A 19,614-nucleotide genomic window follows, 5' to 3' on the forward strand; every position below is an offset into this window, starting at 1 on the left:
ACTGAAAAGAAATCCTCTACATAGAGTTTCCATGATACCAAACACTTAAAAAGAAGCCTTGTTTTGCCTATTTTCTATCACTGGGTCAATTCTAGATAATCAACTCCCAGATTCCAAGTTTTATGTCCTTGTACAATATAGCCAGTCTCCAACATGCCTCAGAGGAGCTCTGAAGAATACAATTTAAACAATCTAAATCAAAACAGAGAAACTGTCATGTGGCATGTTTTCATTTATCTCCCTGTCAGAAGGGGTGCATTAGCTTAGTCTTCATTTCTTTCAAGGAGTAAATACTCAGACTCCTAGGCTGGGTTCATCATCTCCCCTAGGCGGTTGCATATCCCACTATGCAAAACTCCGATTTAGGAACACAGTACTTTGGGTTGTAAATATCTGCTCATTTATCTAAATCTCTGAAACTCTCTACCTTTTCTTCACTCCCATCCTAAACTGTAATCTTTGGGGGACCATTCCAATTATCTATTGTTGTATAATGTGTTGTTGTCATTGTCATTGTTGTTTAGTAGCTAAGTCATGTCCAACTGTTTTGTGACCCCATCGACTTAGCCCACCAGACTCCTCTTTCCATGGGATTTCCCAAGTGACAATACTGGAGTGGGCTGCCATTTCCTTCTCCAGGGGATCTTCCTGACCCAGGGATCAAACCCACGTCTCCTGCATTGGTAGGCAGATTCTTTACCACTGAGCCACCTGGGAAGCCCCACTGTTGTATAACATTGTCGTTGTTGTTGTCGTCGCTAAGTCATGTCTGACTCTTTGCAACCCCAGTCTTCCTTGTCCTTTACTATCTCCAGGAGTTTGCTCAAGTTCATGTCCATTGACTTGGTGATACTATCTAACCATCTCATCCTCTGCTGCTTTCTTCTTCTTTTGCCTTCAATCTTTCGCAGCATCAGGGTCTTTTCAAACAAGTCAGCCTTTCACAGTCAGCTTTTCAAGTGGCCAAAGTATTGGAGGTTCAGCTTCACCATCAGTCCTTCCAATGAATATTCTGGGTTGATTTCCTTTAGGACTGACTGGTTCGATCTCTTTGCTGTCCAAAGGACTCTCAACAGTCTTCTCCAGCACCACAGTTTGAAATCATCCATTCTTTGGCACTCAGCCTTCTTTATGGTCCAACTCTCACATCCATACATGATAATAAACCACACCAAGATTTAGCAATTTAAAATAACAACCTAGATGCCCATCAGCAGACGAATGGATAAGGAAGCTGTGGTACATATACACAATGGAATATTACTCAGCCATTAAAAAGAATACATTTGAATCAGTTCTAATGAGGTGGATGAAACTGGAGCCTATTATACAGAGTGAAGTAAGCCAGAAAGAAAAACACCAATACAGGATACTAACACATATATATGGTATTTAGTCAATTGGTAAAGATAACCCTGTATGCAAGACATCAAAAGAGACACAGATAAATAGAACAGTATTATGTACTCTATGGGAGAGGGCGAGGATGGGATAATATGGCATGGAAGCATGCAAATTATCATATGTGAAACGAATCACCAGTCCAGGTTCAATGTATGATACTGGGTGCTCGGGGCTGGTGCACCGGGATGACCCAAAGGGATGGGATGGGGAGGGAGGTGGAAGGGGGGTTCTGGAAGGGGAAAACATGTACACCCATGGTGGATTCATGTCAATGTATGGCAAAACAAATAAAAACATAAATAAAATAACAACCATTTTATTGTCCCACAATGTCACGTGTTAGGAATTTGGACAGGACTCATCTAGGCAATTTCCTTCTTCTATGTGTCATTATCCGAAGTCTTGCTAGATATCAACCAGTGCATGAAATAATCTGGACAATCTAAGCTGGCCTCCCATTTGTCTGGTGTCTTGGAGGGGTTGACTGGAAGACTTGGTTCTGCTGATATCTCCCTCTGGAGAGCCTACAAATGACCTGTCTTCACAGTGGTCTCAGAATGGCAAGACTTCTTCAAGTGTTTCTCAGGGCTCCCAAAGTAGTTGTTCAAATGGGAGGAACTGCATCGCTTGTTATGATTTACCATCAGAAGTCCCACATTACTGGTTCTATCTTTGTATTTTCAAGTAAGTCACTAAGACCAGTCCAGGTTCAAGAGGAAGTCAGATGCTACCTCTCAAGGGTAGAAAACCAAAAACATTATGGTTATTTTTAGTATGCTTTAGGGGCTTTCCTCCATTTATTGAATCCTTCTTATACTTAATTTTTTGAACGCTTCCCACCCCACCTTAATGTGTGCTAGGCACTAGGCTAAACAATAGAGAAAGAGCAGTGAACAACTAAAAAGAGAAGACCTGCTCTCTTGTTAGTCCTTTTAACACCCTCTGCACTCCACACCAAGCACAAAGCCTGGAACATTACAGACGATCAGCACATTTTTGAGGAACTCAACAGGTAGGGTTGGAGAGTTGCAGGAATAGAGAGCTCTTCCTTTCAGGACTGTTTAGCATGAGGTGACTGAGAGGGAATAAAGAAAAGCACTTTACCATTTTGACTCTTGCCAGGCAACTGTCATATCTTCCATGTACTTAATGAACACGTTCACATTGCCAACCCAACTGAGTCCAAGCTGAGAGTCTGCCAGTCCAAATCTATCATCCACTTTAGAGTAATGTATACCATAGAAAACATCTTTGTACCTTACATTGAAGAAATAATATTTTGCATCCAATACCACTTTTTCATTTTTCCAAGGCTTAGGTGCCTTTGTCTTATGGATTAAATTTATAAGAGTTATGGAACCTTCCCTATTCATTACCAAAAACCCAGTAGAGTGTGGTTACAATGACAGTACCCTTATACATCTCTGAGAATAAGCTGTGCAGGTATAACCTATCCAGGGTATTCCTGGATGTTTATTCATTTTATTTCTGTGAGACTTATCTTAGATTGACTTGGAGGGAATTATATACAGTACGGTCAATAACCTATCAGTACAGTTTCCTTTCATGGTTTTCTAATGACATAATATATTTCAGTGTTTATTCATTCCCCAAAAGAAAATCAGTTGCTCTGACAACATGAACTTAAGACATAATTTTAATGATAGATTTCACAAGGGTTAGAGGTAATGGTTAATATAACGTAAAGATGGTAAACTTACAATAGTTTTCTTAAAAGTCACATCATCTTTACAAAAGATTATTTTAAGCAAAACTCTGTTTCAAAAGAATTTACGAAGAGGAATCTTCTGTTGTTGTTATTACAGTAGAGTTTCTTTATTATAGGCAGTTTTTTGTCTGTAATGAACTATCACCACAAAAGGGAATGTTCCCTTGTTAACATAATTTAAGGCAACTTTTCAAATAATAAGACATGCTGATAAAATCCAATAGCATACATACTTTTTTAAAATTGCTAGTAAGTGTTGTCTGGGACAAGGGGTGTATCTTTTTTATTTTTTCTTTCTTCACAGAAACATATGATTCTAACAAAATGGATCCTTCTAAGAAAAAATTTTGGATTTAATTAATATCCCATGTAGTGATGTCCCTTTCCAAGAGGAAATAATATTCTATTTTCTAAAAATTCTCCTTAGAGAATACAAAGAGAAAAATCTAGTGCTGAAAGCAAGCTCTGCAAAATTGCATGTTCAAAGAGCTTTGATTTGTAAAAGGGTAAGAACAAGATTGCTCCAGACCATTCACACTTGTAGTAAATCAAACTGCATATATATATATGTATATGTATATGTATATATATATATATTCTATTTAACAACTCCATTGTTCTTTTTATCATCTTTATGGAAATATTTTTACAGATGATTAATAAAGAACTTCAAAGAAGAAAAAGTGATTATTTTCAGAAGTGATGATTTACTAGAACCAAATATAATGAAAAAAATAATATTAATATAAATTATCAATTATAACCTCTATTTCTCTACCTCTGAAAAAAATGAAAGTAATATGACATTCTGTTCACTTCATCTCAGTTTTGTTTTATAAGTGTGCAGTGACCTAGATGCCTCTCATTTAAATATTATGAATTATTAGATTAATTCTCCCTAGATATGTGATATGAATATCATAGATGATAAGATAAAATAGAAAGAAATTTGGACTTTTGTGTAAGAAAGAATAAAATAAATGCTCATCTTTACAGAGGTACAAAGATTGATATCTTGTCATCCACAGACACTTTCTGAGAGAATCAATTAAGGATACCCATCAGCAGAGTGAAAAGTGAACACAAAGGATTAAATAAATGAATGAATAAATATATGTTCATTAAATAAATGAGCAATGTATAATCACAGAACCTGCTAAAAATATGTTGGCAAATTCAATTGTATGTTCATTAAGAGGAACAAATATATTTAAAACTAAAATATTTACTCTTGTTTAAAATGTGGGGAAGTCTAAACAATAAGTGGTACATTTTTCAATGGGTAGTTAAAACATGAAACATTGCTTATATTTTTCAGAAGAACGAAGATTTTTATAATTTGACCCTTGTTAGAAAATGTAATAGCAAATTGTGTAGTTAAAAATTTAGAGTAAACATTTAAAGAAGAATGGTGTATGTGGTTGAACACCAATTATATAAAGTTTAAAAACAAAATAGTACAGTAGAGTACTATGGGCACATAAATATGCAGCAAAATATAAAACACGGTCAAGAAGGATACATGCCAACTTCCTAATAGTGTTACCTACAGGAGAAAAGGGTATTCGGAGACAAGTTGAAAAATATCTGGAGCTGATATGGCAAAAGCAAAATTAATATTTGCTAATACTGGGTACAAAAAAGTTTGTCATATTCCTTCTCTGTGGTTTAGATTCAAACTAAAAGTATGAAAATACTTTAATGGTTTGTATGTTTAACATCTCCACATTTGCAATGTATCATCAAAAATAATTAAAAATACCTAGACTGTTTTTTGAAAGAAAAATTTTATTCACAATTTATTTATTTACTCATTCAAGTATTTATACCTTATCTTGTTCGAAAAAGAACTGTTACATAAAAAATTTACATTTGACATATGAATAGCAAAAGACTATTATGTTTTATAAAACAAATAATTATAAATTATGTGGACTTTTATCCATTTTGAAGGTACAATCAAGAAGAAGCCCTGACAGTTGCTTTATTATTGAAATGTTTACAACATATTTAAGTAATTGAAAATAATGATGATATTACCATTATTAATATTAATATTATTCATTATAACTACTTATCCTTTTGAAGCCATTTCAATTTCATAGAGAAAGTAGAACAAGGCTCACAGGTGCAATACCTAAATTTCAGATTATATTATTAATACGGAGATAAGCTTATAGAGTCTTTTAAAATGTGGCCTTGTTTGTAGCTTCCTTAAATAACTCATCCTAAAGTCCAACTGCATAATGGAATCTCTGACAGCATATAAGTTAAACTTGAAATCACTGACATATGCTTGAAACACACCTTTCATTCAGTGATTGGAGGAAGACCTGCATGTTGTATTAACAGATGTCAGGTGTGTCGATGGAAAATGGAATTTTTTGTCTTAAAATTTTGTTATATTCTTACCTTACTGCTATGAATGGTGAGAAGGAAGGGAACTCTTTGAAGAGATAGGTAAATTTGCCAATTTTAACTAATGATGCTGAAGCCTTTAATATTTCTTTAGAAGTGGTTAGACATGCAAACTCTTTCTCCCTGTGTAGTCTGAATCTTAGGAAACTAATCTAGATCCGTCCAATAACAGCTGTGACTCATTGCTGTGACACTAAAATGCATGTTCTGTTATTCATAGTCCTTTTTAAGAATGAATAAGAGCTTATTAATTTTTTTGATTATAACTTTATCTATTGCCTTATGCCAGTCTAGTTTGAGAATATGATTTACTGAACAGTTCTGGGCTGGCAGAATCAGTGGTTCACCACAATGTGCTTAGTCATGTCTATTAAACAATTTGTTTACTGGCATCCTCAAGACCTGGTCATTTAGAGATTTTTCAGTGTTAGGGATCTACTTTTCCCATGGAAAAGAAAAAAAAAATCTCATTAGACATGGTCCTTTAATTAAAGCTATTAAGTACCAATTCCTTCTAACTTAAGCAATAATTTTCAGAAAAAGAAATCTTTATTAAGGGATGAGTTCTTACTTAGTCTGAAATGGAGCCAAATTCAGCCACTATTAATAAAAATCACTGTTAACTTCATTAAGGACCATTTACCTCCATGTTGTATTCTCAGTCAATGCTACTGGTTTGTTTTGTAGTGTTGGCAACATTCATCACCCAGATTTTTTCAGTGTTTTTCACTGTTATTCATTGCCCCCTCTCTTTTATTTTTCATCTAAAAACTAGTGGGATGTTTCTAGTGATTTTGCATTTGATTCCAATATTCTAACTCAGCAGAAAGCAAGGCAGATCCACAATGGATTATTTAACTCAAACTGGGGGTGAAGATGGGAGGAAAGTTTAGACTCAAAGTAAAAGTGTGAAAATGCTTCAATGGCTTGTATGTTTAACATCTCCATTAATTACATCAACCTATTTCTGTGACTCCATTTCCTCAGTACAAGTGGCAGAGATAATACCAGACAGAAACTGGTATAAATCCCATGCAAATGATTTTTATTGAACATGCACCGCGCACATTTAGGGACTGTATTCTACCTAAATAATGCAGGAGCATACGACGCCTGCCAAATCCCACACAACGTTGAAACCCCAGTTAGTGTTTTATCTTTAAAGAGAGAGCTCTGCGTCCTTTTGGCAGCTGATGAGTTCAGATAGAAAACATGCCAGCAGTGTGGACCGATGCATTATCACACGCACACCCCTGCCTCCTCACATGCCATAACATTGGCAAGCAGAGCCCAGAGCTCTTTAAGAACAAGAAGAAGCTCATAAATAATGGTTGAATCACACAAGGGATAATTAAATGAGACAACTGAATGCCAATGGACTCCCCCAGCGGAAAATACTCCTCAGTGAGGAGCATTCCTGCCTCTTTTTTTTTTCTTTCTTTCTCAGTTTTAGTTTTGACTAGCAGTTCATTACTGTAGATACTTTTCAAATGGGAATGTTTTAAAAAATTGTCAAACTCTGCAAAACATTTTGAGACATTTTCACATTTAGGAACATTTCTTCAGGACAAATAAACATAGATATATGCGTATCTTTCAATGTTTAAGCTTTAATCTCACCCTTCTAATGATATATACCTGTTTGACAAACCAACCACAGATACACTCCTGAAAAGCAGAAGAAGAAAATTCTATAATGTGCAAAATCTCGCTGAGTTGTGTGTCCTAAAATGTGAGTAGAATTCATTCATTCTCTTCATTTAGGATAAATACACATCAATGTTATAGCTGCCTCCTCATTCTTAAAAAATGAGATTCACAATGAATTTCAATGTTTCTCCACCAACCTCCTCCGAATTCTTTTTCAGAAATGCTTAATGTTTCTGGCTTGACAGCTTTGTGCTCAAGGTTGACAGGATATTTTTAGTATCCCAAGTATTTTAAAGGCTTGGGAAAATCTAGCTCTGGTTTTCTTGTTTATGAAATAACATTTAGCAGACAATTACAGTTGGTTTAATATGCATTCATTGCTATCTGAGGGGGAAAAAATGGCTCCAGCTTTCTTGGCAAAATGAAGAGAAATATGCATTCTCTCACACTGAGGCTATTCAGAATTGGCCATGCTTGCTTGCTGATCACTGAAGATTGTGCATCTTGAAACAGTAAAATGAGGAAGCTATGAGAAAGAGGTAAATCTAGCTTAGCTCTACTTCTTGATCAATACAGGGAGCCTGGGGTCCCGGCCCTGACCCATGTTAATTTAGTAGCAACAAGATAATTCAGCATAGCAGTCCAAAGCTGCATCTCACTTTCAAGCAGGGCTCTAAAAAGTTGGTGAAAACCCACTTTGTCACTTTAGTCAGTCATTCAGTGTTTATTTACCACCTATAATGTGGCAGGCCCTATAGTCAGTTCCGGAGCTAAACATGTAAATTGAATGAAGTTTGTCACTGCCTTCTTGGTGATTTCTATCCTGCAAGGAAAACAGACATGAAAAAATAACTAAAAGATCGATGATATTGCTAACGGTATCACTTATAAACTAGTATAGCTTGAAGCATCCATCCATCCATCAAGAGCTCAGTCACGTTGACTCTTTGCAACTCCATGGGCTGTAGCCTGCCTGGATCCTCTAACCATGGGATTTTCCAGGCAAGAATACTGAAATGTGTTGCCATTTCCTCCTCCAGGGGATCTTCCTGACCCAGGGATTGAACCCTCATGTCCTGTGTCTCCTGCATGGCAAGCAGATACTTTACTGCTTGAGCCATCAAGGAAGCCCATGGAACATAACTATGATGAAACATTAGACAAAACCAAAATGATATCAGCCTATTTAAAAAAGAAAAAAAAGGACTTTTAAAAATATATATATCAATTTCTTAACAAGCAAAAGAAAATCTATGGATATTTTCTGAACTAAAGAAGACTAAAGAGTAACTAAATGAGCCTAGACTGCATCCTGTCCTAGTAGGTGAGTGAACAAAAATAGTATAATGGAGAAGCTCAATCTTCCACTCTCTGTATAGAAAAAAACCTATGTCTTCCCTACTATGTCTTTCTTTCCTATGAGTCTCATTTACTACTCACACAAAACACTTTACTTCTGGTCACCAAATGTGCAGAGGTTTTTCTCTATACCACCAAGAAATTCTCAGCTACAAGCAAGGTGTCCAAGAATTCAACTCAATTCTGACACTGTCTACCTAGAGATAACATCAGATCCCACAGGTTAAGGATTCACTCCTACAAGGCTGCTCCCATACTTCAGACACCAGACACAACTGTGTGACTTCTGATCATAGAAGAAGATTATAGATTGGGAGTTTCCAATGACCCCTTCCTTGGATTCAATTAATTTCCAAGAATGGCTCACAGAACTCAGGGAGACACTTACTTAGGGATACTAGTTTATTAGAATATGCGATAAAGGAATACAGATGAACAGCTGGATAAAGGAGGTTTGTAGGGCAAAGTGTGTGGGAAAGGGGCAGAGGGCCCATACCCTGTCCAAACACATCACTCTCCTGATACCTGCATGTGTTCACCAACCCAAAAACTCTCCAAACCCCATACTTCTGGGATTTTACAGAGGTCCATCATATAGGCATGATCAATCATTAACTCCATTTTCAGCCCTTCTCCCTTCTTAAGAGAATGGAGAGTGGGGTTGAAAATCCCAAGCTTCTAATCATTGCTTGGTCTTTCCAGTTATTAGCCCTCATCCAGGAGACCATCAAGAATCACTTCATTAGAACAAGACGGTCCTACAAACCAGGAGATTATAAGTGTTTCAGGAGCTCCGTGTTAGGAACAGAGATAAAAGATCAATATTGGAACTAGGGAGGCTCCTAGTATTCTTATCACTTAGGAAATAATAAGGAGCTCTGTCCAAAAACAGGGAGCAGAAATCAATATATATTTTCAGGTTACCAAATGTGCCAATATATATTTCATAAATAATAAATTAAAGTAATGAATTAATGTTAAATTTACTGACTCTGATAAGTCCATTTTGGTTATGAAAGAGAATATTTCTAAGGAAAGTATGCAATTTACACTCCAGTGGTTCAGTTCAATTCAGTTGCTCAGTCGTGTCCGATTCTTTGTGACCCCATGAACTGCAGCATGCCAGGCCTCCCTGTCCATCACCAACTCCCAGAGTCTACCTAAACCCATGTCCATTGAGTCGGTGATGCCATCCAACCATCTCTTCCTCTGTTGTCCCCTTCTCCTCCTGCCCTCAATCTTTCCCAGCATCAGGGTTTGTTCAAATGAGTCATCTCTTCACATCAGGTGGCCAAGGTATTGGAGTTTCAGCTTCAGCATCAGTCCTTCCAATGAACACTCAGGACTGATCTCCTCTAGGATGGACTGGTTGGATCTCCTTGCAGTCCAAGGGACTCTCAAGAGTCTTCTCCAACACCACAGTTCAAAAGCATCAGTTCTTCGGCCCTCAGCTTCCTTTATAGTCCAACTCTCACATCCATACATGACTACTGGAAAAACCATAGCCTTGACTAGATGGAACTTTGTTGACAAAGTAATGTCTCTGCTTTTTAATATGCTGTCTAGGTTGGTTATAACTTTCCTTCCAAGGAGTAAGCATCTTTTAATTTCATGGCTGCAATCACCATCTGCAGTGGTTCAGAAAAACAATATTATGTGTGTGTGTTGTATGTTGTATGTTTGTGTGCATGTGACAGAGTGAGAAGGGGGGAAGGAGAAAGGATACAAATGATGAAGCTAATGGGATGAAATATTAACAACAGTTGAATCTTGGTTGAAAACAGTTTTGCTTACTATTCTTACAACTTCTCTGAAAGTTTGAAATTATAAACTTGTAATAAAAAGTTCTTTTTAAAGATATTTGCTGTAAAGGAGTTTCACAGGATTCTCCAGAACCTGTACAGGGGAATAAAGTCCAGTCTCTCAGGGGATTTGCCTCAGAGAGTAGTAGTCAGGATGGCTCCTGAGAGAGACAGAGAGACAGAGGAGAGACAGAGAGAGACAGAAGAGTTCAGGGTGAAGTAAGTAGGATGAGGTGTTAGGAAATCATTCTAAGCACAAATATTTATGAAGACCTTGCTGTAGTTAACAGGTCAAAATGAGCCAAGTCTAATAAAGCTAGAGCACAGAGATGACAGGAATATGGGCTGAGAAGAAAATGGAAGAGGTGGCAGGAACTTGATTACATAGTCTTATAGATCAAGTTATAAGAACTAGTAAGTCTGGGGATGGCGTGATAGCAGTGCAATATAATTCAAGGCTAAGGAAATAAATACAACAATTCTTTTAGGATAATAAAAAATAGGAGAGGTAAGGAATCTCAAAGGGTAAATGTTTGTTTTAGTGAATCCAACTTGAGACCACAAATGGTGAGGGTCCACACACAAAATTCCCTCCTCCTCTCTCAGGATCCAAAGGGCTCAATCTTATTCCCACTTCATCTTTCAATGAAACCTGAAGTCAGAAGAGCCCTTGTACCAGAGCTGGTGGGGAAGGGTCATAGGAGGAGGGGATGCTAATGACTGGTTGATTGGAGCCAACTGGCTCAGGAGGAAAGAGGAATACAGAGAAAGCTACTGGAAAGACATTCTCAGCAAACTTTCACAGATGGCATCAGAGAGTAAAGGCTTAAGGTTGTAAACCCAAGCATTTTTTTTTAAGGGGAGAGTCAGTATAATGAAGCCCTCTCTTAAATTTCCATGACTCTATTTAACTGAGATCATCACTTGAATTTCAAGTGAAGGGCTGACTGAAAACTTCTCTATTTCCTGTGTGTTTCACACTTCAAGGTAAGACCTCATTATGTGTCATCTTTTTATTCCATGATAACAGTTTTAGTTTGTGATGAGAATGAGATGGTTGGATGGCATCATCAACTCAATGGACATTAGTTTGAGTAAAGTTTGGGAGATGGTGAAGGACAGGGAAGCCTGGCACGCTGCAGTCCATGGGGTCACAAAGAGTCAGACACAACTGAGTGACTGAACAACAACAGTTTTAGTTTGTGATTACAAATATTTTACAAAGATATGTTGACTACAATGAGGAAAATGCATTGTGGTGGGGGCTAGGGAGATGAAGGGAGAAGACTGACTTTCGGGAAAAAAATTAGAGGGGCTGCTGAATTATCCATGGATACTAAGTTGCACCTGTGGAGGTGGGGACATTCCATTGTGATTATTTTTAAAGGCTTACCCATTTAAATATTTGAGAGAGAAATTTTTCACATTTTGAACTTGTTTAAAATAAGATACACTTATTAATTAGCAACCTAACCTTGTGGAATTTAATACCCTGCAACAACTTCACCTAGGCACAATTATTATATGAGGAATTTAGATCCCAAGAGCATTCTACTAAGTGAGATTTCACCCATCACCAAAGCAAAAATGGATAGCCTATCCAAGCAATTATGCTATCAGCCACAGAGCCTCGTAAAACCAACTAGTATGTATGCTACTTTCCCTAAGGAGACAGAAAGTGTCATAAAATGAAGATGTTGGCATGGGTCTGCTAGGAACTGAAATGACTCTGCCATCTTTGAGATTTTCCATATATTCCACCAGGTACTGGCTCTAGATGAAACTCATAAAACTCAAAATGTGTATTAGATTGACAAGTCTCTTTCTTTGACTTTTAGGAGCTTTAATAAGGTGTTCTGTTTATTTGTCTGTAGTAAAAATTCTTCTCAAAATGGTAAATTTTTATTTATGAAACCAAAGAAATTATTGTTGTTGTTGCTCAGTTGCTAAATTATGTCTGACTCTGTAACCCCAGGAGCTGTACCAGTCCAGGTTTCCCTGACCTTCACTATCACCTGTAGTTTGCTCAAACTCATGTCCATTGAGTCAATGATGCCATCAAACCATCTCATCCTCTGTCTGAACAGTATGATATGGCAAATAAAGAAATACCTATTTTTAAAAATAAAAATTAATGCTTAATGAAAACATAATGGAAATTCTCTGTGTTATCCAAAGTTGAATCTAGGAATTTTAGTAAACTTTGAATAGTCATTTTCATTAAAAGTATGAAATATTAGCATAGTAGACAGAATATTAATTGCATAGATGAATCTTTCAGATTCATATATTTATTGTTAATTAGCATGGGAAGCTAAAACAAACACATAAAACAAACACATATTCTCAGTAAATCTTTACAGTTCAGTTCTGTTCAGTTCAGTCACTCAGTTGTGTCTGACTCTTTGCGACACCATGAATCGCAGCACACCAGGCCTTCCTGTCCATCACCAACTCCCGGAGTCCACCCAAACCCATATCCTTCAAGTCGGTGATGCCATCCAGCCATCTCATCCTCTGTTGTCCCCTTCTCCTCCTGCCCCAAATCCTACCCAGCATTAGGGTCTTTTCCAATGAGTCAACTCTTCGCATGAGGTGGCCAAAGTATTGGAGTTTCAGCTTCAACATCAGTCCTTCCAATGAACATCCAGGACTGATCTCCTTTAGGATGGACTGGTTGGATCTTCAGGGACCATCACAAATGCATTAACTAAGAAAAATGCAGATCAAAACCTGTAACTAGAGGTCAGAGATTTTGCTTTAAGAAATTTGAAACAACTTACAGATTGTTCAATTCATGCTCACACCTTGCCATTGAAACAGTAATAAGTTTGATAACTTTGATCATAAGAACAGAAGGTACAATGTGATAGAGAAATTAGGAACAAGAGAGCAGAGCTGTCAAGGAACAAAGGGCAAAGCAAAATTCAACACATTTTCCTCTTCAGTTTCTTATTCACTGAACTTTGACAATACTCAGATGAAGTACAATGCTTGTAACCAGAACCGCACCTCTGCCTCTGTCTGTAAGAAAGATCACACCCATTACATGAAGCCTCACTGACTCCTCACCGCCCCCCGCTACTGGTCACCAGACTAGCTCATCCTTTCCCATGAAAACTCTTGAGCTACTCCATCTGACTCCTCCTAAGAGCTTGCCTGTCCCCTATGTAACTAGATAATCTGTGGCTGGTTAGCAACTCTCAGATATGCAGGAAGGGGCTGGACTGTTGGGCTATACCTCACATGTCGTGGGAATCTGTATTTTGAGGAAGAAACACTCAATTTAAATTGGTTTATTTTTTTAAAGTTCTAGATGAGTTATTTATTGCCCATTTGATTTTTTAAACTCTCAATAAAGTTACCTGTTTATGAAAAAACTAATTTTAAAAATATCCAATTCTTTTTTGAAATTAATTTTTACTGGAGTATAGTTACTTGACAATATTGTGTTAGTTTCTACTATACAGCAAAGTGAATCAGCTATACATATACATATATCCCCTCTTTTTTTTGGATTTCCTTCCCATCTGGGGTAACATAAAGCACTGAATATGGTTTCCTAGGCTATACAGTAGGTTCTCATTAGTTTTTTATATTATCTATTTTATACATAGTTTAGAAAATTAAAAGAATTTACTGGCTCCTTAACTCAATATTTTGCAGGAGGATTGGCTTCTTTCATGTAAATCAAGAGCTAGTTCTCTATGTCTCTGCTCTACCTTCTGTGGCTCTGCCTTGACCCTCAGATTCCACTGGGTATTCCTTTAGTGCAGGAGTCTTGCCATCAGTTTCACACTTCACATCAAGATGACTACATTAATTCACTAGGGCTGCCATAACAAAGTGCCACAGATCAGGCAACTTAAACAAAAGAAATTATTTCCTCGCAGTTGATCTCATCAATTGCTTGAGATGAAATGTGTTCTTGTAGCACATATTATGGCCAGACAAGAGGGATTAGAATATAATCTGGTTCCATCATCAGCGTTAAAGAGGAGCTCCAAATCACATGGAGGAGAATAGGGGAACAGTGGTTTCCTAAAGAAAATTTGGGATACTGTTAGGGGCAAGGATTTTAGACCATCCTAAGCAGCGTGTGTACTACACTGTGTGTGTGTGTGTGTGTGTGTGTGTGTGTGTGTTCAGTTGCTCAGTCATGTCCAACTCTATGCGGCCACATGGACTGTAGCCCACCAGGCTCCTCTGCCCATGGGATTTTCCAAGCCAGAATACTGGAGTGGGTTGCCATTTCCTAATCCAAAGGGATTTTCCCAATTTAGGGATGGAACCCACATCTCTTGCATCTCCTGCATTGGCAGGTAGATTCTTTACCACTAGCACCACCTTGGAAGCCCATGTACTACAATAACCCAACATAAAAATAAAAAAATCGTTCAGACAATAGAATTAGAAAACCACTGTACTGCATCCACTGCAATAACTATTGGCACAAGCAAGAAAACCAATGGGTGTAGAAATGCTGTGGAGCAAGATATTCACTGGGTCAAAGTGTCACTTTATAGGGTATATATTCAGTGCAATGGAAAAGTCTGATCAATACCACCTGAACCCAAATGATCAAATTTAGCAGGGAAATTTTGAGACAGGGAAATTTTATCACCTATACAGTATTTCCACCAAAAAAAAAAGTGTTTAACTTGGATTCTTTCAATCCAAAATGAGAGCATTTTTCAGCACAATTAGCTGGATGTTTTTAAAAAATGCCAATATCATAAATGAAAGACACAAAAAGAATGGAAAATCATACTAGATTAAAGAAACCGAAAGACATGACAAGTGAAATGTAACATATGATTCTTGGTTGGATTTTGAATCAAATAAAACAACAGCAGAAAAGTTGTGAAGGATACCATTGGAACAATTGGGGAAATTTGCATATAAACTATATGACAAATTAGTGAATTGTCAGTGTTAAATTTACATAGTGTAATTTTTTTATCTTGTTTATGGAGGAGAAAGTCTTTGTCCTTGGGCAGTACATGCTGAAATATATTGTGTATATTTAAATGCTAAAAATCTCATGTGTCCCAGTGTTGACTTCCTCTTTCGAAGTGAGATAGATGCTATTCTATCAAAAATAATAAAGGCTTTGATGTTTATTTTCTTGAAAGTTTAGTCTTTTATGATGTCAAATAACTATTGATATTCTTTTGGTTTCTTGAATTTTTCTTCTTCTTTAAAATGAAAAGTGTATAAAGTATGAAGGGTCTGTCACTGTTAAATAGTATACTGCTTTCACACCAGAGAGAAAATGAAAATTGGAAGAACCTGTTTGTAACCTCCTCAAGAAAACCCATATTTTTTATGCAAGAGGCAATTGTGTCAGTAAAAAAAATTGGAGCATACCATAAAAATTTATCTGGGATTTTTTTAAATGTGAAAGACCTCACTTTTTTCCTCTGCTTCTCTCTTTTTGGTCTCTTCCCTCCCCCCTAAGAAATAAAAAGCCCCCAGGTTTCTTTTGTAACTTTTTTCTTTAAGCAGTAGTTACTGAGCATCTTCCTTATGATTTATAAGAAAACTTTTCTATTTCTATGGGAAAATAACCAAGAGGAAAAGGACTTAAATCAAATTTTGTTTTTGAAAAATTCCATAAAAATAAGAACTCAAAACTACAGCTAAACTCCATAAAATACAATGTCCATTCATGCTCATTTCTGATTTTATATTATGTGCCAGATATATAGCCTAATTCTGTAATAGAAATCACCTTAACTTTCTATAGAAATAACAAAGATGTCTGTTACAGCCCAAATTTAATTGATAGCCCCATGTTCAGAGACGTATGTAATTGATAATTGCATTAAAGGGTTCAAAGTGTGTCCAAGAGTTTCCAATTCTTCTGCAACAATCCAGCTAATTTTCATCCATGATATCTTTCATTAATCTAAAATTAGCTTTTTTCTTCCTAATATAATGAAAATTTGACAAAAATATCCAGGTAATCACCACTACATCTCAACACTATGTTTTAAAAAGTATATACGTATGACATGGGGATGGGGGTCATATATTTATGAATTCACTCAGCTCTTGAATGCCAGCTTCTGTTCTCGTAAATGATATGATATTACGAGCCACATCAACATTTTGTAGTTTAAAGAAAAAGCAACTTTTGATTCAGTTCAGTTCAGTTCAGTCGCTCAGTCATTTCTGACTCTTAGTGACCCCATGAAATACAGCACACCAGGCCTCCTTGTCCATCACAACTCCTTAAGTTTACTCAAACTCATGTACATTGAGTCAGTGATGCCTTCCAAACATTTCATCCTCTGTCGTCCCCTTCTCCTCCTGCCCTCAATCTTTCCCAGCATCAGGGTATTTTCGTATGTGTCAGTTCTTTGCATCAGATGGCCAAAGTATTGGAGTTTTCAGCTTCAGCATCAGTCCTTCCAATGAATATTCAGGACTGATTTCCTTTAGGATGGGCTGGTTGGATCTCCTTGCTGTCCAAGGGACTCTCAAGAGTCTTCTCCAACACCACAGTTTAAAAGAATCAATTCTTTAGCACTCTGCTTTCTTTATAGTTCAACTCTCACATCCATACATGACTACTGGAAAAACCATAGCTTTGACTAGATGGACCTTTGTTGGCAAAGTAATGTCTCTGCTTTTTAATATGCTGTTTAGGTTGGTCATAACTTTTTTTCCAAGGAGCAAGCATCTTTTAGTTTCATGGCTGCAGACACCATCCACAGTGATTTTGGAGCCCCAAAAACTGAAGTCTGTCACTTTTTCCACCGTTTCCCCATCTATTTGCCATGAAGTGATGGGACTGATGTGCCATGATCTTAGTTTTCTGAATGTTGAGTTTTAAGCCAACTTTTTCACTCTCCTCTTTCACTTTCATCAAGAGGCTTTTTAGTTCTTCTTTGCTTTCTGCCATAAGTGTGGTGCCATCTGCATATCTGAGGTTATTGATATTTCTCCCAGCAATCTTTATTCCAGCTTGTGCTTCATCCAGTCCAGCATTTCTCATGATGTATTCTGCATATAAGTTAAATAAGCAGGGTAACAATATACAGCCTTGATGTACTCCTTTCCCAATTTGAAACCAGTCTGTTGTTCCATGTCCAGTTCTAACTGTTGCTTCTTGACCTGTATACAGACTTTTCAGGAGGCAGGTCAGGTGGTTGGGTATTACCATCACTTTAAGAATTTTCCACAGTTTGCTGTGATCCACACAGTCAAAGGCTTTGGCATAGTCAATAAAGAAGAAATAGATGTTCTTCTGGAACTCTCTTGCTTTTTCGATGATCCAATGGAAATTGGCAATTTGACCTCTGGTTCCTCTGCCTTTTCTAAATACAGCATGAATATCTAGAAGTTCATGGTTCACATATTGTTGAAGCCTTGCTTGGAGAATTTTGAGCATTACTTTCCTAGCATATGATATGAGTGCAATTGTGTGGTAGTTTGAGCATTCTTTGGCATTGCCTTTCTTGGGGATTGGAATGAAAACTGACCTTTTCCAGTCCTGTGGCCACTGCTGAGTTCTCAAATTTGTTGGCATATTGAGTACAGCACTTTCACAGCATCATCTTTGAGGATTTGAAATAGCTCAACTGGAATTCCATCACCTCCACTAGCTTTGTTCATAGTGATGCTTCCTAAGGCTCACTTGACTTCGCATTCCAGGATGTTTGGCTCTAGGTGAGTGATCACACCATCGTGATTATCTGGGTCATGAAGATCTTTTTTGTACAGTTCTTCTGTGTATTCTTGCCACCTCTTCTTAATATCTTCTGCTTCTGTTAAGTCCATACTATTTCTGTCCTTTATTGTGCCCATCTTTGCATGAAATGTTCCCTTGGTATCTCTAATTTTCTTGAAAAGATCTCTAGACTTTCCCATTCTATTGTTTTCCTCTATTTCTTTTTGTTGATCACTGATGAAGGCTTTCTTATCTCTCCTTGCTATTCTTTGGAACTCTGCATTCCAATGGGAATATCTTTCCTTTTCTCCTTTGCCTTTTGCTTCTCTTTTTTTTCACAGGTGCCTGTAAGGCCTCCTCAGACAACCATTTTGCCTTTTTCCAATTCTTTTTCCTGGGGACGGTTTTGATCACTGCCTCCTGTACAATGCCACGAATCTCTGTCCACAGTTCTTCAGGCACTCTGTCTATCAGATCCAGTCCCTTGAATCTATTTGCCACTTCCACTGTATATTCGCAAGGGATTTGATTTAGGTCATACCTGAATGGTCTCATGGTTTTCTCTACTTTTTTCAATTTAAGTCTGAATTTGGCAATAAGGTGTTCATGATCTGAGCCACAGTCAGCTCCCGGTCTTGTTTTTGCTGACTGTATAACACTTCTCCATCTTTGCCTGTAAAGAATAAAATCAATCTGATTTTGGTGTTGACCATCTGGTGATAATCAACTTTTGGTTATCTTTCACAATTCTACAATATAAGCTGAACTGAGTGGTTCTTCTCTCCCTGTGGTATCAGGTAGGAGTGTGGTCATTAAACTCAATGCACCATGCTCAAGATCGCCCATTCATATGGCTAGCAGGAAGTGCTAGCTATGGACCAGAAGATCAGACTGAAGTGCCTCCATTCTTCTCCTCTTAGCCTCTCCACACAGCTTGGCTCATAGCATGATGGCTGGCGCCAGAAAATTCCTTAAGTCTAGCTTTGGATGGTACACACCGTCGCTCCTGTCGCATTCTATTAGTTGAAGCAAATCATAGACATAGGCCATATTAAAGGGAATTGCAGAAATAAAAAGCAAAGTATTAACCACTTTACATATGTATTCTGTGTCCACGACATATAGTGCATTGTTGTATATCTGCTGTATATGTACGTAAACGTGCATATATATTATACATGTATGTAGAAAAAGCACAATATTTACTATCATGGATATTTATATTCCTTCAAACTTCATATATGCTGCTGTTGTGCTAAAGATCCAAGCCACTAAAATAAGGTAAATAAATAAATAAATGTAGAGATTGGAAATGAAGATTTGTGATATTTGCAAATGGTTTGATGGTTTATGTAGGATATTTAAAGAAATCTACAGAAAGTTATTAGAATTATTGCAAGAGTTTAGTAAGGCTCCAGAATGCCAGGTCAATATCAAATGTCATCTTTATTCCTATGTACCAACCAAAGAATTTGAAAATTAAATTTTATGAGTACAACATTTAATGTAGCATTGAACATATTAAATATCTGGGAATAAACCTAACAAATATGTGAACATTTCTAACAAAACTA

This window comes from Giraffa tippelskirchi, chromosome 1 (genome assembly GCF_054371585.1).
Source record: "Giraffa tippelskirchi isolate mGirTip1 chromosome 1, T2T-mGirTip1v1.2.pri, whole genome shotgun sequence".
Taxonomy (NCBI): domain Eukaryota; kingdom Metazoa; phylum Chordata; class Mammalia; order Artiodactyla; family Giraffidae; genus Giraffa; species Giraffa tippelskirchi.